Source organism: Apium graveolens, chromosome 2, assembly GCF_009905375.1.
Source record: "Apium graveolens cultivar Ventura chromosome 2, ASM990537v1, whole genome shotgun sequence".
Lineage (NCBI taxonomy): Eukaryota > Viridiplantae > Streptophyta > Magnoliopsida > Apiales > Apiaceae > Apium > Apium graveolens.
In genome coordinates, this window is record NC_133648.1 from 142,061,826 (window position 1) to 142,071,051 (window position 9,226).

A 9,226-nucleotide genomic window follows, 5' to 3' on the forward strand; every position below is an offset into this window, starting at 1 on the left:
AGAGTTATAGTTTCTGCAGAAAAATTAGTATAGCACCCTGAGGTTTAGAGTGAGTTTTGACCATGTCATTGGTGTGCACTTTGAGGCCCAAGATACCAGAAGTTAGTATTGGGAGTATATAAAAGGTTTTAGGAGTTGGTTGGAGGTTTGCATGTCATTTGGTTAGGTACACAAGTAGAATCATAAAATCTGTCCAGCAGGGGACAGTTTTGTTGCAACTTAGAAATAGGGAGATTTGACCATGTCATGGGTAGGCCCTCATTAGGCCCAATTGGGCCTTAGTTAGAGGGAGTGTCAGAGAAGTTTTTCCAACCATAGTTCATAGGATATGAGTTAGAACCATGTGTCACAAGTTAATTCAAGTAAGGGCATTTTCTGCCCAGAAAAACAGGGGAACCTTGGACTTTTAGCTTAGGCCCAAGAAGGCCCAAGCCAGGCCCTTGAGCCACATCAAGTTTGTGAGATGCCTTTAGGTCAGGAGAGTCTTGTGTAAAAATTTTGAAGGAAAACTTGTAGTTTAAGAGTGTCTAATGTACTCAAGAAACCATAGTTGTCATTCTGAAATTTGCACCAGTGAGCACTATCACTTATCGCATAGTTTTAGAACACTTAGAAGTACGTATTAGGTCGACCACCATAGTTGTAAGATAGTATAAGGTCAGTAGAGCAAAAGGCACAAGTGAGGGTCAATAGTTTTTGGATAATTTAGGAAAGGCACATCGAGTTAGGAAACCGAAATTAGAAGACCTTGTCTAGTTTAGCGACCAAGTGACTTAAGTTGTGAGTCGAGATCATCCAAGCCTAGTGTTGCATTATGGTATATATGGTGTTATTTGGTGTTAATATATGATATGTGAATATGTGGCTATGTGTGTGCAATTGTAATTTAAAAGTGAATATAAATTAAGTGCATATAGGCCTAAGTGCCATCCGTGTTTAATTTCGGGTTGTAAATAGGTTAAGATGGTAAGAATATGTTTTAATGAGGATTATTATTATTTATGTAGGATCTCGAGACGAGGGAAAACTTGCCATAAAAGTCGAGTGAAGCTCCAGTTGCTCCTACCAGTCAGACCAGACCAGCCTATCTCAAGGCAAGTGATTCAACTTGACCTTCGTATTTACTAAAATCAGTTCATATATATATCTATGCAACTATCCTGAGTCATTTTGATATATTTAAATCAAGCGTATCTTATGTTTATCTTTGAATCATATAAAATGCCATGAACCCTCAAGTACTTATTGCAAGTAGATCAAAAGTCATACCATGCTAGTATACCAAAGTAATGGTGATGCCATGATAAAATAGAGAATTTGTTATAATACTTTATTGATCCTTTTGATTATCATGCTATTGATCCCTGAGAAATCTTGATATTGCACCCTGATGCTTTGATTCAACTCTTGAAATAACCTCGATAGAAACTTTATCTTGATACCTAAAAGCCAATCATTTCTTAAATTCATTCATGATTGTTTGATAACCCTATCCTTACCCTAAAGCTTGATACCCTGTTATATCTTGAGCTGATGATCACCTTCTTTATATTTTAACACCTCTATCCTATTGGAACCAGTGATGCTTATCTTCTTGATGTTCTAATACCTATACCTTGTCTACAACCATTGCTTTAAGCCTAGTTTGGCATTACTCTTTCATATTATCCAATAGCCTTGCTCAATTTCCTTGTCAAAGTTCTTGTTTATGGAAACCTCTCAATTACCCTAATATAGTAAAGTCTAGTGGATCATGGCCCTGAGATTTAGTGTCATATTTCCAGTGTTTCAAGTTGATCTATAATCCCTTGATAAAAATGTTTACAGTCAAAAAAGATTTTGTCATAAATCGGCATCAGTTTTTAAAATGATTAAAATGTGGATTTTTCAGTCCCAAAGGGGGATAAATGTTTTCTTTGAATGGTGGATCTGGACTGAGACGCGAGTCCTTTCCGCACTTATATTAGGCTTAAAAGTTGCCTAGGGATTCCCAATAATGTTTTAGAACCCAGCGAGGTTCGGGATTACTTCGCGGCTGATCACCGGCTGTAATCCGTAGCGTCATAAAATGATTTTAATTAAGACATGATTTTAAAATTGTTTTGATGCAAGCAAAATGATGCCATCTCATATAGTTTTTATCTCTTGTTATCTTTGGTTGTGTCTTTCCATTATCATTCTTAAAAGTATATCTCAATTTATGTTCTGTGTCGTACTGTTAGCACTTGTTGAGCATTTGGCTCACTTCTTGCTTTACCCTTATATTACAGCTAGCAGCTATGGTTAGATTCCAGCAGACTGCCCGTAAGACCTGTGATGCTGATGCTTATGTTCGAGCTCAGGTAGAATAAGTAATAATAGTTGTGTGAGGACTCGGTATTCTAAATCAGATGTAATAGTTGGTAGTGTTGGGCTGTTCCAAACCCTAAACTGTAAGATCTTGGATTTTGGTTGTGTATTCTTCATTAAAAAGATGTAATAGCTATATTTATTTTGCTGTTTAAGTTGGGGGTATGACAGGTTTTGGTATCAGAGCTACGGTTTAGAGTCCCTGGACAGCCCAAATAGGTTATAGGATATGTGTGTAGGATATAGATAATATGCAAGAGAGTAGGTTAAGTAAATTATTATTAATACTCCTCTTATTGGTTGTCGGCAAAGGGCGCATTCCTCGTCATCCTCTGGGTCAGACGACACTATTGCTTTCTCCGTGTATGCTGAGTTGAAGCGCGAGTTCGACATGCTTCAGGGAAAGTACGACCGACTGATAGACCGACTGAAGAACGTGTATCCGGACAGCCGAAACTACGAAGGGAAGCCCAAGGAGCAGATGACTGCGAGACTTGAGACCTTGGTTGAGTACGTCAACACTAAGCTTGAGGAGATGCCAGCGCACCGGGACCGTACCAGCCAGTATGTCATTCAGATGGTGGCGGATGAGCTCCAGAGCATTGCGAAGACGCTTCGAGAGGAAAAGACTACCAAGCCCCGTTCAGATGGAGTGGAGCCTTAGTTCTTTCCATTTACCTTTCATGTTGTTGTACTATCAGACTCTATGGAATCCCCAGTTGTTTCCGTTTTCCTTTAAATAAGCCTGTTATTCCTAGAATCAGACTATGTCCCAATCCTATGTACTGTGACCTTTAAAATTTCAATAATTATGTGCTATTGTTCCATTTGCTCTCAACTGTTATTTTATGTTTTTATCATCATATCTGCTTAATTTGGAAACTTGACCCCATATGAAAATGAGAATGCCATGCGATACCCTCGAATTATTTTATCATTCATATATGTTTTGACACAACTCTTATTTTAGGATCATGCCTCCCAAAAAGAAGAACCCAACAACCACCTTCACCACAGACCCAAATATTCTTCGACTACTGGAAACCTTACAACAGCAAACCAATGCTATAGCTCAACAACAACTAACTCTTCAACAACGAATTGAAAACCAAGATAACCGTGAGCTACACCAACCACCTGAACCACCAGTACCACCTAGACAAATTGTCACTTTCAAGGCTTTTTAGAATGTGAATCCACCTGTATTTCATGATACCACTGATCCAGTGATAGCTAACACATGGATCAAGGAGATGGAAAGGGCTTTTGAGTTGGTGCAGTTAGGAGATGATCAGAAGACGCCGTATGTGACTTACTTCTTGAAGGGAGAAGTTATCTATTGGTGGGAATCAGTAAAGGCTATGGAAGTCACTCTACAGGTTTCTTGGGAGAGATTTAAAAAGTTATTTCTGGACAAGTATTACCCAAAGAACATGCAGAATCAGATGGAGCTAAAATTTCTGGAGTTGAAGCAAGGGAATATGACTGTATTGGAGTATGAGAAGAAGTTCACTGAGTTGTCAAGGTTTGTGACAAAGTATACCAGCACTGAGGAGGAAAAAGCAAAGAAATTTCAGCAAGGATTGGAGCCTTGGATCAGAGATAGGGTGGCTATGTTTGAGCTTGAAACTTATACGGGAGTAGTACAGAAAGCTGCTCTGATTGAGAATAATGGGATGCAGTCAAGGAAAGAGAGGGATAACAAGAAGAGGAAGGTTCCATTTTATGGAGAAAAGTCTGAAGCTGGAAGTTCGCAAGATCGAAATGTAAAGAGAATTGGTTTTCAGAAGGGCGGAAATTTTCAAAAGAAGGGAAATTTGGGTAAAAGGCAAGAATCAAAAGGAAACAACCAGGCAAGCCAAGGGCAAGTTGGAGAAAACAGGTTCCAGAGACCGGAATGCAAGCACTGTGGAAGAAGGCACCCCGGAGTATGCAATAAGCTGAGCATGACCTGTTATAGGTGCAATCAGAAGGGACATTTGGCAAATGAGTGCAAGATGCCGAAGCCAGGAGTTACGTGCTACAAGTGTGGGAAGACTGGACACATGGCTAGGGAGTGTAAGGCAACAGGACTAGTCAAAGCTCTGATGAACGTGGCAAGTACCAGTGCAAGCGTGCCAGCTGAGGTACCTCCACCACCCGCACCAACCCCGCAAGCAACAGCAAGGACATTTGATCTAAAGATGAAAGATGCTGTTTAGAATTCTGAGGTGATAGCAGGTACACTTTTACTCAATAATGTCAAAGCTAAAGTATTGATTGATTCGGGAGCAACAAGATCTTTCATATCAGAATCCTTTGTTGATAAGCTTCAATGTGAGAAAATGATTATGAGTGAGGTAGTAAATGTGGTAATTGCAAACCAAGAGAAGATTCATGTGAATCAATTTTGTCCAAAGTGTGAGATCGATATTTCGGGATATAAGTTTTCAGCCGAATTGATACTCTTCAAGTTGGGAGAGTTTGATATAATTTTAGGAATGGATTGGTTAGGAGAGAATAGCGCTCAGATTAATTGTAAGACCAAGAGAGTGTATTTAAAGACGAAGAGTGGAGAGAAGGTAGTATTTATAGGGCAGAGGCAAGAGCAACTATTTCTTACAATCGTTCAGGCTAAGAAGTTGCTTAGAAAAGGTTGTGAGTCATTCCTAGCATATGTAGTGGATTCAGAGAGAGGCAGCCTCAGCATGGAAGATATTCCTGTAGTTAGCGAGTTTCCCGATGAGTTTCCCGACGAACTACCAGGCTTACCACCAGATCGACAAATTGAGTTTGAGATCAACCTTGCTTCAGGTACGGAACCAGTTTTAAAGGCCCCATATAGGATGGCACCAGCAGAAATGAAAGAGTTGGCGAGCCAGCTACAAGAATTATTGGATAAAGGAGTGATACGACCAAGTACGTCGCCATGGGGAGCACCTGTTCTGTTTGTAAAGAAGAAAGATGGGAGTATGCGTCTATGCATAGATTACTGGGAGTTGAATAAGGTGACGATTAAGAACCGTTACCCGCTACCAAGGATAGATGACCTTTTTGATCAGTTGAAGGGAGCAAAATACTTTTCGAAGATTGATTTGAGATCGGGATACCATCAATTAAAGATCAGAGAAGAAGATATTCCTAAGACCGCATTCAGGACCAGATATGGGCATTTTGAATTCCTAGTAATGCCATTTGGATTCACCAACGCTCCGGCCGCATTTATGGATCTGATGAATCGGGTATTTAAGAAGTATTTGGACAAATTTGTCGTGGTATTTATTGATGACATCCTTATTTATTCTAAGTCGGAAGAAGAACATAAGCAGCACCTCTGGATAGCCTTTGAGATACTCCGACAAGAGAAGTTGTATGCCAAGATCACCAAATGTGAGTTTTGGTTAAAGGAAGTTCAATTTTTGGGGCATGTTATTGGAAATGAGGGAGTTAAAGTGGATCCGGCAAAGATTGAGGCAGTTATGAGTTGGGAAAGGCCAAAGACTCCTACGGAAGTGCGAAGTTTTCTAGGATTGGCCGGATACTATAGAAGATTCGTCAAGGATTTCTCGAAGATCGCCACGCCATTGACCAAGTTAACCAGAAAGAATCAAAAGTTTGATTGGAGTGCAGAATATGAAGATAGCTTTCAAGAGTTAAAACAGAAGTTGGTAACAGCTCCGGTGTTGGTACTTCCAGATGATCAAGGGAATTTTGTAATATTCAGCGATGCTTCATATAAGGGTTTGGGTTATGTGTTGATGCAACACAGTAAAGTGATCGCATATGCGTCAAGACAGTTGAAGCCGCATGAGTTAAAGTACCCGACGCATGACTTGGAATTAGCCGCCATAGTGTTCGCACTCAAGATCTAGAGACATTACCTCTATGGAGAGAAGTGTGAAATCTACACGGATCACAAGAGTTTAAAGTACATTTTTACTCAGAAAGAGCTCAATATGAGGCAGAGGAGATGGCTGGAACTGATCAAGGACTATGACTGCTCGATAAATTACCATCCTGGAAAGGCGAACGTAGTGGCCGATGCTCTGAGTAGGAAGGAGAGATTGAATATGATGATAACATCAAAAGAGTTATCTAAAGAAATCGAAAAATTGGAATTGGAACTTTGTGCTTATGGAAAAGTTGAGGAAGTTTGTCGTGCAATGACCTTTCAGCCAACACTAGTGGAAAAGATAAAGAAGTGTCAAGAAGAAGTAATGGAGAAAGAGAAGAAACAGTTATCTGGAGAGGAGATTGATACTCAAAGGGATGAGCAAGGGATACTAAGGTTTTTATCCAGAATATGGATTCCCCATGTACCTGAATTAAAGAATGAGATCCTCCATAAAGCCCACAATTCGAAATTTTCAATCCACCCGGGAAGCACCAAGATGTATCGAGACTTAAAGAAGAACTTTTGGTGGCCAAATATGAAGCAAGATGTGGCAGAATGGGTTGCAAAGTGCTATACTTGTCAGAAAGTAAAGGCAGAACATCAACGACCAAGCGGATTAATTCAGCCCCTGAAGATTCCAGAATGGAAATGGGAAAATATCGCTATAGACTTTATAGTAGGACTACCGCGAATGAAATCCGGACATGACGCAATATGGGTTATAATTGATCGTCTTACGAAGTCGGCGTATTTCCTTCCAATAAACGAGAAGTCGTCATTGGACAAGTTGGTTCATCTGTATGTGCGTGAAATCGTACTAAGGCATGGAGTACCCGTATCAATAGTTTCAGACAAAGATCCCTGATTTAACTCGAGATTCTAGAAGCAATTTCAGGAATGTCTTGGCACGAAGTTGAATATGAGCACGGCGTACCACCCGCAGACTGATGGCCAGAGTGAAAGGATAATTCAAACAATTGAAGACATGTTGCGCAGTTGTGCAATCGATTTTGCAGGAAGTTGGGACGACCATTTGCCGTTGATTGAATTCTCTTACAACAACAGCTATCATTCCAGTATCGGCATGCCACCATACGAAGCTTTGTACGGGCGAAAATGTAGATCACCAACAAGTTGGGATGAAGTAGGAGAAGGAAGAATTCTCGGCTCGGATTTGGTACAACAGTTGCATGACTCGGTCAAGTTAATTCAGAAAAGGTTGCTTGCTGCTCAAGATAGACAGAGGAAGTATGCGGATCCAGCACGTAAGGACGTTCAATTCCAAATTGGCGAAGCTGTGTTGCTGAAGGTGTCACCTAGAAAAGGGTTGATAAGATTTGGCAAGAAAGGGAAGTTAGCACCTAGATACATAGGTCCTTTTGAGATTTTGAGTCAAGTGGGAAAGGTGGCCTACGAGTTGGCCTTACCACCTCAGTATCGGCATGTGCATAATGTGTTCCATGTGTCGTTGCTTAAGAAGTACAATCCTGACGCTAGCCATGTGATAGAATATGAACCTGTAGAAATTCAGGCAGACCTGTCATTTGTGGAGCAACCGGTTAAAATACTCCACTGGCAAGTAAAGAGTCTTAGAAATAAATAAGTAAAGTTAGTAAAAGTACTTTGGAGGAACCCAAAGGTCGAAGAGTCGACTTGGGAGTTAGAGTCTGATATGCGTTCCCGGCATCCTCATCTTTTCTCTTAGATTATGGGGACAGAATCCCTTAAGGGGGAGAGGATGTTATGACCGGCATTTTATGTAATATTATTTGTGGATTGAGTATAATATTAAAGTCAAATAAAAATATATTCAATGATTGTACGCTAGTGTGAGTGAAAATTTCTGCATTATAAATTTGCTTGGTGTAGTATATGATTTTTCAAAGCAAGAGTTTATTTAATTTCTTTATTTTTGATATATAAGGAATATTCTAAGCTTTGGAAAAATTTTCTTTTAAAAGGTATTTTGTTCACAAATTTTGAAAATGATTTTATAAAGTCTTTAAAAATCCAAGTTATTTTATGGTATAAATTTTATAATTTTTGAACTTGTATTTTATTTTATAAAAATAAATCATTATAAATTTTAGTTGTCATATTTATCAAATTACATAAGAGACCATGCATGCAAATCACCCTTCTATTCTCTCAAAGGGCAAACAAGACTTTTCCTACCCCACTAACTCATTTGATTATTACCAAATTACTACCTTAGCCTTGCATGCAAAATGGCCTAACTTTAACCAAGGGACATTTTTGTAAGTTCTCACTTCCACTCATCATTTGTAAACCAAATAGCATAAAACAAAGAAATCAAAGTGGGAGAGGTCATTCTCATTCCACACTCCAACACCCCACAAATTTTCTCTCCTCCCCCTCCCACATTGCTCTCGGCCGAAGGCCAATTCCCCACCCCCTTTCATTTTTCAATTCATTCTTCATCTTCCCAAGTGTAAATCTTTTACCTACATTCATCTTATATACTTTCCAAGTGTTTTGTGACTTGGAAGTTGAAGTTCCATGGATGCATGTGTAGTTCTTATGTGATCTCCAAAGAGAAACTCTTGATTCTTGTGAATTCAAGAGCTCTCTATGAGATATATTATGTATATGTGCTAACTAAGTGTTTTATGGAGATATCATGCTTTAAAATCCTTTGCATGCTACTGAAATTTTATTATATATTTATGTTTAGCCATGCATGTTAGTTTTAAGACATTAAAATGATGATCAACCATGACTTGCATGCTACTTTTTTTTCGAAATCATGTAGTTATGTTTAAAAATCTATAAATTCGAAATATGTGTGCTTAAAATAGATTGTTTTCATGATAAATTTCTTATTAATACTTAAAAGAAGTTATATTTCATGATTATTAAGGATGAGTATTAGGTGCAAGTCGATTTTGCAAGCATTTAAAACTTTATGCCTAGCCGAAATCTTGTTATGTGCTTTCCATGAGTTGCATGTTATATATTTGGTTGCATGTTGTTGTTTTTGGG